Here is a 21,046-nt window from a genome sequence, read left to right as displayed (position 1 = left end):
AAGTCAAATTCATTCGATCAGTAATAGAATTGGGCCCACTAATCTATTTCATTACAAACTGCAGAGAAAAACCAATGCAAAAGAATAAAAAATGATGTCGTACAATGCATTCACTTGCATCTCTTAACCTAAGCCATTGAATCAGCTGTTCCATTTCACTACAAGTGAATTTAAGATAATTCATACTTACCAACCTTGCATTGTGTCTAGATAGTTATTGAAGCATCTCTATGCAATATGCCATATATCTACATAAAAATATGAAAAACCTAGCTGTGAAAACTGACACAACACTGCCCACCTAAATGGTAGGTGTGATTATCGATAATGATATAAAAATTCAAGGATGAGTCATTAACATTGTCAATCAAATGATTTGTGATCTTAATCAAAATTGATTTCAACAAACGAATGATTAGAATATTATCTCGTTCCCATGGGAAAATACTAAACTCCCACAATGTTAAATTCTAACCAATCATATCACGTATATTCACATTACTTTTAAAATGTCCATTCAAAATAACTTATAGCCACTGCAAGATATCCATAATGACATTTACAACATAATAATGCCTGACAAAGCAACAAAGAAATAATGTTTGAATATAAATAATTTTGGAAACATTTCCATCTGCAAGTATAAGTCTTAAAAATTCACAAATAAAATTTCTTGGATTTTCACATTAATGCTGTACCTTGGTGAGAACATATATTAAAAATATATTACACATAAATACAACTGATAACAACTATGAATTTTTCATACTACAATACTAAAACAATAAATAACGGAAATGTTTCTAAGTATTTTATTTCATTTCCCAAAGTATATATTGTTATTAACCATTAAAAAACTTGAAATCCTAATAATAAAAATAATGTAAATCTTTTGTTGTGTGAAGAAATGACTTACCTTGTTTTTCTTTCATCGTGATTTTCAGCTTCTTGCCTGTTCCCTTATTTCCCAATCCATCACTTCGTGGCACACTTGCCTCTGTGCCTCATCTATATAAATTATTACTTTTCATCAACATGACTCTTCAGATTTTTACCTTAGAAAATAAAAATATAACTTAAAATTAACCAGCGTGTATGTTTTGTCTGTTTGTTTTCCTAAGCAATACTAAATTCTAATGATGGCTCAGATTTCCTAACATTTTGACTCATGATGGCTTATCCTGTTTGAGTCTAAGTTACCTAATGTGTAAACTTAATCATTTGTGCACTGGTGTTGAGATGTTATAAAACAGCCTACAAAAGGCTAGCGTATAGTGTGTAATGAACAAATGTCACCCTCCTTATCATTCACATCTAGAACAAAGAGCCCTTCACAGAAAATTGTCTGATTGTATTGACTGACTGTACTAAAAATGAATAACATCCGTTTTCTTCCCAGCTCAAATCCTTTCTGGATACAAGTCTTACTCATTCCTTGTTTGTACCTTTTCCTTTCCTAGAATGATTCTTCTAACTTTTGTCAAGTCCTGTAGTATAAGGGCCTGATAATAGCTTTTGTGATTGTCAGTGTCTGACATTAAGCATTTGATTGCCAAGGCATCCATTTCAAACACATCAATCTGGAATAAACATTGCCAGCTACACAACTAGATAAAAAGCCAGGCTGCCCTGCCCCGCCCCACCCATGAAGTTCCTCTTTTTAGAAAGTTCTGGGTGACCTAGAAAACTGCACATTTGACTATTTGCTTTTCCCTTCCTGTGTTATAGTTCCCATTCTTATGTTCTAAATTCACCAATACACAGTAAACCCAGGAAACCCTTGGCAGCTCACCCTGGGCACCAAAAAAGGCTGAATGCCAGGTTGATGCTCATGCTCATGTTCTTATTCTCTCTCTCTCTCTCTCTCTCTCTCTCTCTCTCTCTCTCTCTCTCTCTCCCTCCCTCCCTCCCTCCCTCCCTCCCTCCCTCCCACCTCCCGCCCATGCCCCATGACCTCCTTGTGCGGTCCTAGGACTGCTGTGTACCCTCCAGGATCTGTGAGTAATAACCTGTCTTTTCAAAGTTCCCTGATGGTTGTTTTTGAGGTGCATCTTGAAATCATATTAAGAACCACAAGGGCCAGTCCAGCTACAACATTGAGTCAAGTTGGGGAAATACCTGTGTGGCTCCTCACAAGTAGTAAGGTAGGCAGGTGTGTACCCCAAGGAATCCCTCGCTGATAGAATCACTATCCATAGGCTGAGGCTGACACAAAACACTCCCATATATCTTCAACCTATCCTCAGATGATGTGTTTATATCCTATTTCCCTAACAAAACTAGGCATGAACATATTATACCCAAAAATTCCATCTATGTTTTCACCCATTTTAATCCTCTTTCATCAATTATTAGCTCTACTGGATTCCCTCTACCTGGAATACCCTTCTCCTTATAGCCATACAACTTATCCCCTAGTCTCACCCAAATCATTGCTCAAATATTATCTTATATTCTCTCTTGAATGAGGCCTATCTGGTTCCCCCTATTTAAAATTGAAACCTCTGTTTTTCTCTTATTATACTCTATTTTTGTTCCATGCCAAAAATTATCAACAGCCAACTATGTAGTTTACTTATTCAGATGATCTAATGTTACTCTAGTCCTTCTAAGAAAAAACAATTTCCTCCACAGAACAGAGATTTCTCCACATTTGTTCAGTGAAGGGTACCAGGAACATAGTAGATGAGTATATATCACAAATATTCACTGGATAAATGGATGCATGTCTTTCCCTTAGCTACCAACCAATCTTTTATCTAACCCCAAAGTAACATCTTAAGCACTTTTATTTTATACAAATCTTATAAACATTGCATTATGTATAGAATTAAAAAAAAAAAAAAAAAAAAAAAAGAAACACAGAACATACAAAGCTCATAGATACAGAGAACAGACCGGTAGCTACAAGAGGTGGTAGAGGAGTGGTAAAACTCTTTTTTGGTTCAAATAAATTGAATCATTTTTTTGTTTGTTTGTTTGTTTTTTGTTTGTTTTTTTAATTGACAACATAAAAGATTCAGAATCATAAAACAAGACACTATAAAAAAATGGTCAGGCAGATTTGATAAAGAGCCAAATGGAAATTCTAGAATTGAAAAAGATAGTCTTTGAAATTAAAAAAAAAAAAAAAAACAAAGAAAAAACTGAAAATAAAGAAAACATATTTTAGAAAAGAGTATGATAAAACAAACAAAGTTATATCTGTCTTAAAAATATAAATGAGCTCAATTGAACTATTTAAAATCAGAGGGAAAGAAGTGGGGAGGAAGGGAGGTAGAGAGAGAGACTGAGATTTCAGCTTGGAGAGACAAAATAAAGCAAAACTCAAACCTATAAAAAGAAAACCTTTAAAACTAAATAATTCAGAGATTAAAAAGAAAACAAGTGCAATGTGTGATGTTATTTAAAAGAAACAAACAAAAGGGGTCAGGGAGTTATAAAACAAAATCAGATTTGAGCAACATGGATGGTAAGGAGTTCCTGACACACATTTTCCACACAGAAACAAGAAAAACAACAAATAGACAAGGACAAACCAAAGAAAATAGCTCTGGGAAAGCTCTAGACTATGCTGAATACCAGCAGAAACAAAGCAAAGCTCAAAAATCAAGGATAGCCACATAGAAATGCACAGAAAGCATTTACATGCATTACCGCATCGTCTAGTCTAGACCAGCTTGGTGCCAAGAGGGGTCCTCTCACAGGGATTTCACCCCACGGGGAAAAGGAAAGCAGGAGGACCAGCAAGCCTCATCACCATGCACATTTGCAGACTTTGCTACTGAGGAACCCCACAGTTTTCACCAATGCTGAATCCTTCTAATAGAACAGCCTGGAGTCCCAGCCAGTATGTCTCCTCCCTATGGCTGCAGCTGTTACTGTGGTAACACCCGCTCCCAGGTGTCCCAGTCACTGCTGTGACTTGCTCTCTAGTATCAAAATGCCACAGCACCTCACCATCTACAAGACTTGAGTTGCCACTATTCTCTGCTCCCAGCGCTCAGGTCCCTAATTTTGTTTTTGACCTGCCATTACTGAGGCAGAGTTTCCTTTGCACCCACGCTTGGGTCCTAAGTCAAGGCTTTGACCCACCACCACTGGGCTGTACTATTGAAGTGATGTGCCCCAGCTCCAGGTTCTAAATTCCAGATTTTATATGACATTACCAGGGCTGCTCTGTTGCTGCTCTGTGCCTTAACCCCAGGTCTAAAGTTGAGGCTTTAACCTGTCATCACTGGGCTGTACTGCTACAGCTATGTGTACCAGCCTCAAGTTTCTAGATCATAGTCTTGACTTGCTGTCACCTGGGTTGAGCTGCTGTTGTCCTGCTACTGCCTCTAAGAGCCAGAGTTGGCACTTTAACCCACCATCCCCAAGACATGCTGCTATTGCACCTGCCCACTAACCCCAAGTTATTGCTGTGCCCCATCATCCGAGTGCCCATGCTGCTGCTACATCCTGCCTCCAGGGCCCAAGTCACTGCAGCAAGCCCAAAACCTAGACCCCAGTTCCACAGGAGATCTGCATACTCCTGTACCTCACACATTGGCAGGAGTACATCAGTGCTCCTGGACCGAGATGCTTTGGTAGTTCTATGTGTTCCTGATCTCAGGAACTCCAGCCCGACTGTTGCACTGAGGCCAGTGTGCCAGATCTGGCTACAAGAGGAAGCACCTTAGCTAGAGGGTTCATTGCCTTCCAAGGGCAAAGAAGAAGAAGAGGAGGACACCAGGAACCTTCACCTCCAATGACTCCAGTAGCCTTAGTCACCAGTACCATCCACAGCCTTGACAACAGACGATCCCCAGGGGCTTGGCTGATGTTGACCTTAGCTGATGGAGCAGCACAGAGACTCCATCACTATGCCCTGCCAGGAAACACAGAGGCTGCACTCCCCTGTGCAGGCACCCTCAAAACCACTTTCTGGAGGAAGTCTATCCCCACTTAAGGCACTCCCAGATTTCTGGAAGAGTGGCTGCTCCTTCAATGCACATATATCACTGCAAAGGCACTAGGAACAGGAACAAGCAAGAAAAGAATACACCACCAAGGAACACAATAATTTTCCAGTACATGACCACCAAAAAATGGAGACCTGTGAGTTACTAAAAATATAATTCAAAATAATTATTTTAAGGAAGCCTCAGTAAAACTCAAGAGAACACAGACAACTCAATGAACTCAAGAAAACAAGAAGTTTAACAAAAAGTTAGAAATCATGAAAAAGAACAAAACAGAAATTCTTGACCTGAAGAATACAACAAATAAAATGGAAAAAAATTAAAAATGCAATAGAGACCTTCAACAGCAGGCTTAATTACGCAGAAGAAAAAAATCTAAGAAGTTGAAGACAAATCTCTTGATATTATCCAGTTAGAGGAGAAAAAAGAAATATGAATGACAAAGAAGAGGTTTTGGCTCAAGATGGCAACATAAGAGGCTCCTGAACTCACCTTCTCCCATGGACACACTCAGTCTACAGCGACATAGCGAACAAAATCTCTGAAAGAAATCTAAATTAGTAAGAGCCAATACGACCTGCTGTGAAAATGAGGAAAAAGCCACACTGAAACAAGTAGGAGAGGCTGAGACACAATCTTACCATACAGCATACTCCATAAAACTATATAGCAAACGAAGAAACAGTTCTTAAACGACTGCAAGGATTCACCATGGTTTTCCTCCTAGGGATCAGGTGAGGCAGCCCACTGAAACGTCCAGTATTACCTTGGAAAAAAGGCAATTTGCTTATCTAAAAAGCTGATGCCCAAAGGGTAGGTTTTTAACACCTATTTAGGGGCCCATTGCTATACTTTCTGGAGACAGGAGGGGCCAGAGGGCACCAACATTGCTCTCTTCTTCTGCCACTCTCCTGGTCACTCACAGCTCCCAGAAAGGAGCTTGTGCACAAGTCTGGGATATCAGCTTTTGTGCTTGCTGCCCAGGGGATGCATCTCTTGATAGCCTGTAGAAATACATTCACAAGTTCCACAGGACTGTAAGGAACAGAGAAATAGTCCTTAAATGGCTATCCTTCCAGAGCACAACACAAAGGCAGTAAACAGGAATGCCCAGACTTTCCCTAAAAGAGGCTTGTTTGTACTTGTTAAAAGCTACACCCTCAGAAGCAGGATTCAAATTTAACATGCAATCTTCCCCAGAGTCCAGGGAGGCCAGCAGGTGTCATCTTCATTTTCTTGTTCTACCCCACCCCAGGTTATTTTTATCTCTGTGAAAGGAGCTTGTGCACACATACGGTACCTTGGCTTTCATGACTACTGCCTAGAGGACACAGCCCTTGATTGCCTGATTCTGGAGGCCATCAGTTCTCATGTTCATGAGTTCCATGGGACAGTATCAAACAAAGACACAGTTCTTAATTAGCTTTCCCCTGAGGACTCAGTAGAGAGAGAGAGAGAGAGAGAGAGAGAGAGACAGAGAGACAGAGAGACAGAGAGACAGAGAGACAGAGAGACAGAGAGAGAGACAGAAAACCCAATCTTCCAGTCAGTCACCCCCTGAAAGAGGTATATTTGCATACTTTAAAAGTTGCTATCTAATGGTACAGCTTCTAATCAGCATTTATATAGGTGCTGACTGAGACCCTCCTCTTTGGGACACTGACAGGTCTTCACATACCCTCAACTACAGGGACCACTGAGAAGAAAGAAGGCTGCTCGGATAAAGGTTTGAGAGACAACCAAGGGTTAAGGCGTGGTTCAAGGATAAGTTTCATCTCCTACATAGGGCCATTCACTCAATATTGGGAGAGGTGACTGTTTTATCTAATGTGCAAAGAATCAAGGAAAATAAAGAAAGAGAAGAATATGTTCAAAATGAAAGGAAAAGATAAAACCCAGTAAAAACACTAATGGAATGGAGATAAGTGATTTACCTGATAATTTTTTTTTTTTTAATAAAATGGTTGTGAAATGCTCACTGAGGTCAGGAGTACCATTTATAAACAAAATGAGAATTTCACAAAGACATAGAAAATACAAGAAAGTCACTCCCAGCCTCCGCAAAAAAAATAAAAATAAAAATAAATCACAGGGCTGAAATACAACAACTGACCTGAAATATTCAGTAGAAGGGTTCAACAGTAGACTAGAAGAAATGGAAGGAAGGATCACTGAATCTGAAGACAAGGAATTAGAATTCATCCAATCAGAGAAGCAAAAAAAAAAAAAAAAAAAAAAAAAGAGAAAAAGAGTGATAGCTTAAAGGTTTTAAGAAAATACATCAAGCAGATGTTCACATTATAGGGAACCAAGAAAGAAAAGAAAGAAAAGGAACGGAAAATTTATTTGTGGAAATAATGGCAGAAAACTTTCTTAACCAGACGAAGGAAACAGACATCCAGATCCAGGAAGCTTAGAAAGTTCCAAAATACATGAATCTGAAGATCCCCACACTACGACACGTTATAATTCAACTGACAAATGTTAAAGACAAGGAGAGAATTTTAAAAGCAACAAGAGAAAAACAACTTACTAAGTACAGGAGAAACCCCCATAAGACTATCAGCAGATGTTTCCATAGACTTTTCAAGCCAGAAGGGAGTAGCATGATATAGTCAAATAGTTGGAAAAAACAAAACAAAACAATTTTTTTTTCAGTTTCCTGATGGTTATTGCTTAAGGGCATCTTGCAATCATAATAAGAACCACAATGTCGCAGCCAGCCCGATGGCTCAGGCAGTTGGAGCTCCATGCTCCTAACTCCAAAGGCTTCCGGTTCGATTCCCACATGGGCCAGTGGGCTCACAACCACAAGGTTGCCAGTTCAACTCCTCGAGTCCCGCAAGGGATGGTGGGCAGCACCCCCTGCAACTAAGATTGAACACGGCACCTTGAGCTAAGCTGCCACTGAGCTTCCAGATGGCTCAGTTGGTTGGAGCGCATCCTCTCAACCACAAGGTTGCCAGTTCGACTCCTGCAAGGGATGGTGGGCTGCGCCTCCCTGTAACTAGCAATGGCTATTGGACCTGGAGCTGAGCTGCACCCTCCACAACTAAGACTAAAAGGCAACAACTTGAAGCTGAACAGCACCTTCCACAAATAAGATTGAAAAGGACAACAACTTGACTTGGAAAAAAGTCCTGGAAGTACACACTGTTCCCCAATAAAGTCCTGTTTCCTTTCCCCAATAAAATCTTTTTAAAAATAAAAGAACCACGATGTCTGATCCAAGTATAACATTGCTTATTGATAGGCTGAGACCAGCAGAAAAAAGTTTTTGATATCACAATTTGCATATTTTTATATTGTGTATCCATTAATAACATTGCAGTTATACCGTGTTTCCCCAAAAATAAGACCTGGACAATCAGCTTGAATGCTTCTTTTGGAGCAAAAATTAATATAAGACCCAGTCTTATTTTACTATAAGTCTGGGTTTTATATAATATAAAACAAGGAGCCTCAGTAGGGGGAGACAGCCTGGCTTTTTACCTAGTCTTGTGGCTGGCATAGTGTTTATGCAAGATAGCCATGTTTGAAGTGGATGCTTCTTTGAAATGGATGCCTCAGCAATGAAAGCTTAAGTCAGGCACTTGCATTACAAAAAAGGAAAAAACAAACATAACAGCTTACACAACAAAGCAAAAATGTGGGCATAAAGTGTAGCTTTAGTATGTGTTCAAACATGGTATTATCAGATCAAAATAGACTATTATAACTCTAAGAACGTAAACCTTATGGTAACCAAAAAGCAAAAACCTATAATAGATATGTAAAAGATAAAAAGAAAGAAATCTAAGCATACCAGTACAGAACATTATCAATCACAAAGAAAGATAATGAGAGAAGAAAGAAACAAAGGAATTATCAAACAACCAGAAAATAATTAACAAAATGGCAATGAGTTAATACCTAACAATAATTGCTTTAAGAGTAAGTGCACTAAATTCACCAAAAAAATTAAAAATAAATAAATAATAATAATCCATGCAAATAGAAACCAAAAGAAAACTGGAATAACCATACTTATACCAAACAAGTACACTTAAAGACAAAGACTGTAATGAGAAACACAGAAGGTCACTATATAATGATAAATGGGTTAAACCAACAAGAGGTTATAACATTTGTAAATATTTATGCAACCAACATAGGAGCACCTAAATATAAAAATTAAATATTAACAACCTAAAGGGAGAAATAGAGGGCCATTCAATAATAATAAGGAAGTTCCATACCCCACTTTCATCAATGGATAGATTATCCAGACAGAAAATCAATAAGAAAACATGGATATACACGTTAGACCAGATGGACCTAACAGATATTAATAAAACATTCCATCTAAAAGCAACAGAATCCATGTTCTTAAGCACACATGAAACTTTTTCAGGATAGATTACATGTTGGCCTCAAAACAAGTTTTAATAAATTTAAGATTGAAATAATATCTTTTGCAACCACAATGACATAAAATTAGAAATGAATTACAAGAAGAAAACTGGAAATTTCACAAATATATGGAAATTAAACAACATGCTACTGAACAACCAATAGGTCAAAGACACCAAAATAGAAATCAAGAAATACTTTGAGACAAATGAAAACAGAAATACAGCATACCAATCTATATGGCATACAGCAAAAGCAGTTCTAAGAGGGAAGCTCTTAGCAATAATGGAAGGAATAAAGGAAGAAACAAAAATATCTCAAATAGACAATCTAACATACCTAAAGGAACTAGAAAAGAAGAACTAAGCCCATTGATAGTAGAAGGAAGGAAAGAAAGATTAAGCAAGAATACATGGAATAGAGATTAAAGGCAGTAGAAAAAAATCAATGAAACTAAGAGCAGTTTTTTTTGTTTGTTTCATTTTTTTAAGATAAACAAAATAGACAAAGTTTTATCTAGACTCATCAAGAAAAATAAGAGGACTCAAATAAATAGAATTAGAAATAAAAGGGGAGATGTTAAAATAAATACCACAGAAATACAAAGGATCATAAGAGATTACTATGGACAATACTATAACAATCTAGAAAAAAAAAAAGGATAGATTCCTAAAAACATATAACTTACCAAGACTGAATCAAAAGAAAAGATCAGAACAATAAGGAGAGTGAATCAGTAACCAAAAATCTCCCGGAAACCAAAAGTTCAGGACCAGATGGCTTCATTGGTAAATTATACCAAACACATTTTAAGAAAAATTAATACCAATCCCCCTCAAAATCTTCTGAGAAATAGAAGAGAAAGAGACACTTTCAAATTAATTTACGAGGCCAGCATTACTTTGATACCAAAGCCAGAGAATGACACTATGAGAAAAGAACATGAAAGGCCAATATACCTGATGAACACAGATGCAAAAATTTCCCCCAAATACTAGTGAATTGAATTCAAGTGCACATTGAAAGGACCAAACACCATGATCATGTGGAAACAACACTGGGATGCAAAGAAGATTCAACACATGCAAGTCACTTAATGTGACACACCGCATTAACAGAATGAAGGACATAAATCATATGATCACCTCAATAAATGCAGAAAAATAATTTGGCAAAATTCAACATCCTTTCATGTTAAAAACTCTCAACAAATTAAATATAGAAAGAAGGTACCATAATAATAAAGGCCATATATAACAAGCCCAGACCTAACACCATACTCAGTGGTGAAAGTTAAGAGCCTTTCCTCTGAGATTAGCATGAAGACAAAAATGTTCATTCTCAGCACTTCTATTCAACATAATACTGGAAGTCTAGCCCCTGAAATTAGGCAAGAAAATTAAACAAAAGGCATCCAAATCAGAAAGAAGTAAAATTATCTCTGCTTACAGATAATACAATTGTATATATAGATTCCCTGAAGACACCATCAAAAAACTACTAGGTGAATTAATTGCAAAGAAATCAGTATAGTTGAACAAAGCAAAATCAATCTACAAATGGTAATTGCATTTCCATACACTAACAATGATCAAAAGAGAAATTAAGAAAACTATCTTATTTACAATTAGCATCAAATAAAAATAATGAGGAATAAGTTTAACTACCTACACACTAAAAACTATAAGAATTTGGTGAAAAAAAATGAAGACACAAATAAATGGAAAGAGATCCCATGTTCTTGGATTAGAATAATTAATATTGTTAAAAATCTCTATACTACCCAAAGTGATCTGCAGATTCAGTGCAATCCTTATCAGAATTCCAGTTTTATTTTTCACAGATATGGAAAAACAACCTAGCCTAAAATTTGTATTGAACCATAAAAGACTCTGAATATCCAAGGCACCTTGAGAAAGAACACAGCTGGAGACATCACACTTTCTGATTTCAAAATATATTATGAAGTACAGTAATCAAAACAGTATGGTACTGGCATAAAAACTGCACATAAACAAATAGAGGAGAATAGAGAGCCTAGAAATAAACCTACATATATACAGTCAAATAATTTTTGAAAGGGGTGCCCAGAACACACAATGGATAAAGTATAGTCTCTTTAATAAATGGTATCAGGGAAAACTGGATACCCACATGCAAAATAATGAAAGTGGATTTCTATCTCATATCATTGACAAAAATTAACTAAAAATGCATTAAAGGTTTGAAAGTAATATCTAAAACCATAAAACATTTAGAAAAAAATCATAGGGGGAAATATCATTGACATTGGTCTTGACAATGATTTCTTGGATAAAACACTAAAAGCACAGTCAAAAAAAGCTAAAATAAACAAGTGGGAGCACATCAAACTAAGGAGCTTCAGCACAGCAAAGGAAACCATCAATGAAAGTAAAAAACAACCTACAAAATGGGAGAAAATAGTTACAAACCATATATATGATAATGGGTTGCTATCTAAATTACGTAAAGAACTCAAACACCTCAGTAGCAAAAAAGCAAATAATCCAATTTAAAAATGGTCAAAAGACCTGAATGCACATTGTTACAAAGGCAATATTTGTTGTTACAAAGCACCAAGAGTTACATGAAAAGGTCCTCAACGTTACTAATTATTAGAAAAATGCAAATCAAAACCACAATTAGATATCACTTCATACCTATTAGGATGGCTTTTATCAAAAAGCAGACAGATAACAAATGTTGTCAAGGATATGGAGAAAAAGAAATCTATACACACAGTTGGTAGGAATGACAATTGATAGTTATGGAAAACATTGTAGAGGTTCCTCAAACAATTGAAAATAGAACCAACCATATGATCCAGCAATTTCAGTCCTATGAATATATCCAAAGGAAATGAAATTAGTGTTTCAAAGAGATATCTGCACTCCCATATTTATTGCAGCATTATTCACAATAGCCAAGATCTGGAAACAACCTTATGAAATGAAATATTATTCAGCTATAAAAATAAATAAATTCTGACAGTTGTTACAACATGGATGGACTTGGAGGGCATTATGCTAAGTCAAAGAAGGCAGACAAAGACAAAAACTGTAGGGTATCACTGATATATATGGAATCTTAAAAAAACAAATCTAATTTGATAGAAACAGAAATAGAGTGATCCTTGCCAGACGCTGAAGGGAAGGAGAAATGGAGAGAGATACATCAAAGGGTAGAAATTTTCAATTATAAGAAAAATAAATTATGTGAATCTAATGTACAGCATTGTGACTATAGTTAATTATATATTACTGTATGCTTGAAAATTGCTGATAGTAAAATTCTCAAGCTTTCTACCACACTCATACATAAAAGAGTTAACTATATGAAGGGATGGATCTGTTTATTATCTTGATATTAATAATCCGCTCCAGAATGTAAATGTACATCAAATCATCACATTGCATACATTAAATACATACAATTAGATTTGTCAATTACTCCTCAATAAATTTTGGTGGAATAAAGCTGAAGTCATGTTTAAAAAGCATTATAAGAGATATCACTTTATGATATTAAAGATGGCTGCCAAAAAGACATTTTAATAGTTTAGAATATTTATTTACTAAGAATAACATAAAGTCCTTATTATAAAGCAAAACTATAGAAGTTAAAGGAATATTAGAAAATCCCTAGTAGCAAAAAGGGTCAAATACTGCATAAAAATATGATATCATTTATGAATCATATTGAAACAATCCAATATAAAATATTTGCAAACAATTCAGCAGATCATTCTGAGAGTATTATATTTTCTTTGAGAAAACTTTACTCAGATAGAAGACTTTTTCAGAATTAAGTAAGCTATTAATATAATTTATCTTATCAATAAGCTTAAGGAGAAATAATATAATATCCATGGAGATTAAATATAAAAGTACTCAATAAAATAGGAATTTATAGACACTTTCTTTACCTGATAAAATATATTCATCTCAGCTCAAAAGTCTGAATGGAAAAGCACTAAAATTTTCCCTAGTGAAGTCAGGGACAAGATAAGGAAGCCCTTCTGCTGTCTGATTAGTATTTAACACTGTACTTGAGTTACTGGCCAAAATGGCTTCACACAGGAAAAAAACTGGAGAAATGCAATTTGGAAATAAGATGGCCTGACTACTTACAGATCGATGTGATCAAATACCTGTACAATAGAAGAGAAACAATGAAAAATATTTTATAAAAAGTAAAATAACTCAGATAGTCCAGTATAAAAATTAATACACATAAATAAACCGCTTTCAAATAAAATACTTTGATCCATATTGAAGAATTATTTTTGCTGTTCAAAATACATAAAAATATCAGCAATTCATTTAACCACCAATAACAGCATCCAGTAAAAATATAGAATAAAACTATAATGGAAGAAAATACCCCATTCATAAGAGTACAAAAAATATACAGTGCCTACAAATAAACTTAACAAGAAATAATTAAGGTCTTTGACTAGCAACTTTAAAACATTCATGAAGGAAGAACTCAATTTATAATGTAATGTGATGTCAATTAAAAAGAAAAGGTTTTTATTATTAATTAAACAGGTTACTTTAAATATCATATGGGAAATAAACAAACATGAATAGCCAGGAAAATTCTTTAAACGAAAGGTAATGAGGACCATTAACCTCCTAATAGTAAAATATACAATAAACTTTCTATAAGTAAAACAGAATAGTACATTAATAGACTATTAATTTAGAAGAAATATGTATTTCTGGATGTTTTCTTCTAAATCAATAGTCTATTAATGTATATAAACTATAGTATATAATACTATATACACATACATAGTATTTTCATATATGTTAGTATATGAAAATGTTTAGCTCTCAAATTGGGAAGGAAAAAAATTGCCCATTCTTTAAAAGGCTTTGGGAAAACTGGGTAGCCATCAACACAAAAATAAATTTGAAACTATTTCACATCATACATTGGAAAAAATTCAAAATGAAATAAATATTGAAATGTCAAATTTTAACAATGACATGAGGTGCAGCTGGGAAATGAATGACCTCAATTTCCTCTTGCAAAATCAGAATGACCTTCTAATTACAGAATCTAATTTCCCAATTCTTGATCCACTGGACATCTCTGAACATTTTGCAGCTGTTCATTTCGATTAGAAATGCTCCAGTCTTTGGCTCCAGTGACTTTAGAGCGCAATGCAGACTCAGGCCAGGCAGGCAGTTACTTGTTCAGGATGCCAATATAAAGAACATTGAAATATCACTGAATATGTGATGAGAAGAAAAATGTATTCCAAGACTTCTCCTAAGTATATTATTGATTCAACTACTGGAGTCTGAGAAACTGCCTTTGACTCACTCTCCAATGACAACAGTGTTTTGTGGAGGTAGGTTTTATTAACTCTAAGGCTTTTGTTTTGTGGAGAGTTATGAAAACTGAGGCAATGATTTTGGGGGTTTTTTTTTTGTTTTGTTTTAGTTTTTTTGTTTTGTTTTGTTTTGTTTTGTTTTGTTTTGTTTTGTTTTGTTTTGTTTTGTTTTGTTTTGTTTTTTCCCAACATGCTCCGTACAAGTGTTTAAGCCTCTTTTCTGACAGAATGAGGAACTGCCACTTACAGAGTGAGGTTGGAATATGTGCCCAGCTTTTGGCTAGCTGGGTACGTCCATGTCCCTGTGTGTTGTACACACTAAATTTTCTGATCTCCTTGGTTCTTTAGTCGACATCACTGGGGTCCTTTGTGTTTCTTAAATATTATTGTTTTCCCCAGTTGTATCCTCCCTTTCAGATAGCTCAACCCTGCTCATAATTCAAAAATCAAAAATATATATTGATGACTCCAAAGCCTGTATGAGTAGTATATCTTTAGTCTAGAAAACTTTTGGCTCCACACCATTACCACCAACTTCCTATTAAATTGCTGTCTCAAGCCAGAGACAACCACATGCCGGCAGACTCACATGGCTGAGCACAGATACCGAAGCCAGACTACCTGGGTTTAAACACCAGGTCAGCCAATTACGAGCAATGTGATCCTGCACAAGTTGTTCAGTGTCTCTGTGCTTCAGTTTCTCCATCTAAATAATAAAAGTACCTTCTTCATATGATCTTCAGAAAATTAAATCTGTGAAGCATGTAGACTAGGGTGTAGCACAGAGGAAGAGCTATATGAGTGTAAGTAAATATAAATAATAATGAATGAGGGAAACTTACAGTGGGTGTATTCCAAAAAGGACCTCCGAGGAACTTACCTACATGTTTCATTAGAAAGCCAATAGTTAGACATTGGCATCCAGGACTTGGATGGCCTATCAGCATTATCTTGGAGAATAAGGCAATTAACAGTAAGGGAAATAAAATATTTCTGTTGTAAACCAAATAAAGCAAAGGAACTCTTGTCCCTTTACTCTATATCTCTTCCTAGAGCAGTTACGGACATAACACTGGTGGGGAGATGGCTCAGAGACACAGGCTATAACCTTTCATTTGACTCCTGGTGATAATAAGGAAATGAGAGAACAGACCACACTTCCTCCCCACTCCAGGTCCTTTGGTCCCAAGCAGGCCTGTATTGTGTTGAGGAGAGGATATGAGACTGAAGTTGTAAACTAGACGATTTTTTAATATCTTAAAGAGAAGTTACAGACTCTGCCCAAGATCTCATTAAGAGATCTGCTACCCAGCAGGGAAGGAAGATTATGCATTGCACAATTGGGGACATTGATTAAAGAAAGTAAATCCTTTTCAAGTGTGTACCCCACAAAACTCAGACTCACCAATAAACCTGTTATACTATATATATAGCTATAAAGAACTTTGACATTTGAGAGGCAGGCTGTGGCACTCAAATGGTCCTGGTTGGAAAACCTTCTGCAAAATTTAAAATATTTTCATTGAGTAAAAAAATTCAATAACATTTAATAGAAACCAGGAGTTATTTAAAATGGCTTGTGCTATAACTGATTTTATTGCCATAATGATGAAAGCCTAATATTTTTAAAAATCACTCTCTTTGCCCAATATAAATAATTTCATTAAACTCGGGAATTTCTATAGACAGATACGACTTTACACATGCAGAGAGACATATACATACATATTCAAAATTTGGAATGTTGTCACATTCTAACAAAATAAAAATTATTTTCTTAATAATTCCCCACTTAATTCAAATGTTCATATGCATTAGACTATATAAACAGAATACAAATAAAAGTGATAAACAAGGTGTGCAATAAAGAAAGAGTGGACAACCACCTATATGCAGCGCTGTTTAAGGAATGCCACAAAACACTGATCAAATGCAGAATTGTATTTTGCCCATTCCACTTATTGACTACCTAATCCTTCAGTATAGCTGTTAAAACCACACTGGAATTAGAACAAGAAAGCTGGGGAACGAGGGCTTTATTTCACAAAGACAAAGAAACCAAGTTATCTTGTTAGTATACAGAGGGTGTCAAAACACTACATACACATTTTATGAAAGGAAAACTGTATTAAAATTGTAATACTCAATATATACCGATAACAAAAGATGAATACAAGTCACGTTTGACTTCTGCAATTACAAAAGGTGCTCAAAGTGGTTACCATCAGTGTCCATGCACTTCTGATTACTGCTAACTACTGCTTGAGCAACGTTGGATAAAGTGTCCCCTTGTATATATACTTTTTGGCACTTCGGGTATAAAACACTTAGCACCGTAACAAAGATCAAATATATGAGGTATGATCAAAACATATGGTGAAAGTTCAAATTAAAAAAAATTATTACAGTAAAAGACACATTGCCATTAATCCCCCTCAAAACACTCCCCCTCCCTTCCAACACATTTATCCCATTGTTCTTGCCACTTTCTGAAGCAGTTCTGGAAGTCCTCTTTCGTGAGTATCTTTAGTTGTGCTGTCATGGCTGCCTTGAGGTCCTGAACCAATTCACAGTCATTTTGACTTTGGGGAAGAGCCAGGATTTGCACGGTGCCAGTTCCAGTAAATAAGGTGGATGAGGACACACTGTAATGTTTTTATTTGACAGAAATTGCTATACCAGAAGCCATGTGTGACATGGAGCGCTGTCATGATGGAAGATGAAGTAGACACTCACAAAAGAGGACTTCCAGAACTGCTTCTGAAAGTGGTAAGAATTATGGGATAAGCGTGTTTGAAGCGAGGGGGAGTATTTTGAGGCGGATTAATGGCAAAGCGTCTTTTACTGTAATATTTTTTTTATTCAAACAGTCACTGTATCTTTTGATTGCACCTCGTATGTAACAAGCATTAAATATATGTAAACTTTTGGTTATTATTATTAATCCCTGGGAGGTGAGGAGCCTACACTTTCCTATCAAAGTCCATTGGTTTATTAGTTTGGGTGGTTAGACTTTATACCAGACTAAAGAATTCTGATAGAGAATTGGAAACTCTCAATTTTAGCTTAATGAAAGAGTGAAGAACATAGAGCAAACAGGTGAGGCAACGTGAGGATAGTAACAGGTAGATAAATAATCACCTGCAAAGAGCACGTCTGTGCCATCACAGCCAAAAGGAAAGATTCTGTTAGTTCCCCCACTTCAAATATTTTACCAAAGTAGTTTTTCTTTCAAATTTCACTCACATAATAACACTAACAGAAGACACAGAAGCAGCATGAAAGATGGACGACACAGGGAGAATGCCACGTGGTGACAGAGGTAGAGATTTGAGTGTTGCATCTGTGAGCCAAGAAATGCCAAGGATCTCAGGCGACCACTAGAAGCTAGGAAGAGGTTAGGTCAAGGGGGATCCTCCCCTAGAGTCTACTAAGAGAGCACGGCCTTACACTCACTTTGATTTTAGACGTTTAGCCTCCAGAACTGTAATAGAATAAATTTATTTTGTTTTAGCCACCAATTCTATTGTACTTTATTAATACACACCTAATAGATTTTAGTGAAGGTATCTGCCTATAACGTGGAAGCCTCTAAACATGATAGAGATGGAAGGTTTCTGCTTTGTGTTGGTTTCTTTATGGCCTCTTCTCATGCCCCCATATTATTCTCTCTAAATCTGAATCCATAAAATACCATAGGAAATTTTACTGCAAACACCAGCGTCTCCAAATCAGCTTCAGCTGGTTCCTTCAGGCATTTCAGGCTTCCTCTATACTTTCCGAATCTCCACATATGTTAGCATCTTATTTGTTCCAAACCCCTCCCCCTTCTTCCTCCTTTTCCTCCTCCTTACAGTCCTTCTCTTATTCTATCTCTCTGTCTTTTATCTTTGTCTCTATCTCTACGTCTTTCATTAGTGCCTCTTCTTTCTCATTTGATCAAATTTTAAGTTTAAAATACTGCTCCCAAAACTCTTCCAGGGCTCTTCTCACTTCTCCAGCTTGTATGCACGGCTCGCAGGGCTCCAGACCCATTTGCTTATCCTGTTCCATTAGAAACTTCTACCTCAGTTTCCTCAGGTCTTTCTGGAAGAAAGTCATAACGAAAGGAGATGGCCATCATCCAGACATTCTATAGATCTGTGGTCCCCAAACTAGCCAAATCAGCACTACCTGGAGTAGTTAAGAATGCCAGTTTTCTAGCCATACCCCAGACCTGCTAAATGAGAAACTCTGGGGTTGGGGCCCTCACCATTATTGTTTTAATGAGCTCTCCAAGGTGATTCTGATGCCAGCTGAAGTTTAAGAATTGCTACTATAGATGATTCGCAGCAAAGAAACTCACCATGTAAGAAAGGTAGTAGTAGCTGAATCAAAGAGATGAGCTAGAAGCAGATCAAGAGGGTTAATTAAGAAACAGTGAAAAGGCTACAGCTGTAGACTATGGTTCCTTTCCTGTTGTTTATTCAAGTGGCTCACAGAGGTAGAAGAAGACATTGTGCTTTAATCAGAATAAGTATAATGATTATTAGTAACTAGCTATGATGAAACTATGAATTTTAATTTATGACTTGATTTAGTCATTTATTTACTTAGCAAATATTTATTGAAACTTTTCTAGACAATGAGGATGCTACAGTCAGCAAGACAGAGACCTTGTTCGTAGGGTTGAATTCTAATAGGTGTAAGAGAAGAAAAATCCTCCACCCATGTTGGTCTCTGACTGGGCCTAAGGATTAAACTGACATAAGACAGATGAACAAGAGAGAACATACAAGTTTTATTAAGCTTTTACATACATCTGGGAGCCTTCATAGGAGAATAAAGACTTGAAGAAGTGACCAGAACAGAAAGCTTTTATACCTTTTAGACAAAGAAACAATACATTTGTGAAGAATTGACAAGACAGAGGGATGTGGGCCATGGGCAGTAAATTGTGGCTAAGCAACCAGAAAGATAAGGTTACTTACTATGTCAAGGTTGGTTTGGCCAGATTTCTCAGCCTCAGTTCCCCATCTCTAGTGATTATGAATGTCTTCCTTTCTCATGGTCTAGGGAAGGCACCTTTCAAATGGGAGTTTAATCTCTTCCTTTCTTGAAGAACAAAGGAGCATCAGAGTACCTTTCTTGCACCTGCTGTTTCTCAGGTGACTTTAACTTAAAATAATCAGTATGCCAAAGCGGCATATTTTGGGATGACATGCTCTGAACTCCTCCATAGAGAATACAGACCATAAAAAGTAAATATTATAAAATTGTACATAATGGTAAGAGCTATTAAGAAAAGGTTTGTAAGCGATTAGGTAATGAGTGGGATTGGATGATGGGATGAGCAGAAAAGAGGAACATGTAAAGAGAAAATTGAAGTTTGGGAAGATGCCTTCAATTTGGGAATTATAAATTCTGACAGAGAGAACAGAGAAATATAAAAGCCTTGGAGTGGACTGAGCTTGAACGTTTCAAAGAAGAGCAAAAAAGCCAGTGTGGCTACAGCAAAGTTAGGGTAGGAGGTAAGTAGAAGCCAAATCAAGTAGGGCCTTGTGAACATCTCCAGGACAACAGATTTTTTTCTGTGAATTCATTGGAAATTTTTTAGTGAGAGGATTGACATGATTTTCTAAGTAGGGAAAGAGGTAAGACCACTTAGGGGTCTGATATAGAGGTCGAAAGAGTTGATGATAATTTGGACTAGAGTGTCAGCAGATGAGTTAAAAGACATGGTCAGATTATTGGATGTATTTTAAAGGTGCAGAATTTATGGATGGACTGGATGTGAAGTGTGACACAACAAGGACACAGGTGACTTCTACGTTTGGGGGTGAAAAAGTGAGTAGTACCTGATGGTGCCTTATTGAGATAGGGGTCACTGTGGTAGCAGGCGTGAAGGTCAGGGTACTGAGGTTAATTTTGGTATGTTACATCTGTCCATCCAAATAGACATATTGAGTAAAGTGTTGGATATGCTATATTAGGGCTGAGGGGGTAGGCAAGACAGGTGAGAAAATTTGGGAGGAATTTCATGATTTAAGAGAATAGTTCTAAAGAAAACTCAATCTATAGGAGTGAGAGGAGGGAAAACGCAGTTAAGAAGGGAGACACTGAACTTCTTTGGGGCGACACAGAATGTCCATCTAGAAACTATCGGGATCTGGGATAAGCAGTCAATGATATTTGTTGACAGTTTAAAAACAGATTCCTTTCACAAACGTGTGTTTCGCTACTTTGATAGATTACTAGTTTAATATTACCTCCATTTTCTCTCCACGATCACCTGTCAGTGAACTACAAGTATTCACAGAGATTTTCTACCAATTACTCAGAGTTG

General features: G+C 36.4%; 1 long non-coding RNA gene across 2 annotated transcripts in view; it reads right to left on the bottom strand.

Moving 5' to 3' along the window:
• Window positions 1–21,046, bottom strand: part of LOC148759097 (uncharacterized) — a 159,324-nt gene that overhangs the window by 16,708 nt on the left and 121,570 nt on the right. For both annotated transcript variants that reach the window (XR_016021619.1, XR_016021623.1), the window contains exon 2: window positions 917–1,055. This is a non-coding gene — a long non-coding RNA (uncharacterized LOC148759097). The remainder of the gene's footprint in view (window positions 1–916; window positions 1,056–21,046) is intronic.

This window comes from Rhinolophus sinicus, chromosome 1, assembly GCF_057876585.1.
Source record: "Rhinolophus sinicus isolate RSI-liver-muscle chromosome 1, RSI-T2T, whole genome shotgun sequence".
Lineage (NCBI taxonomy): Eukaryota > Metazoa > Chordata > Mammalia > Chiroptera > Rhinolophidae > Rhinolophus > Rhinolophus sinicus.
The sequence above is the reverse complement of the archived record's forward strand: the minus strand, read 5'-3'. Positions and strand labels throughout refer to the sequence as shown.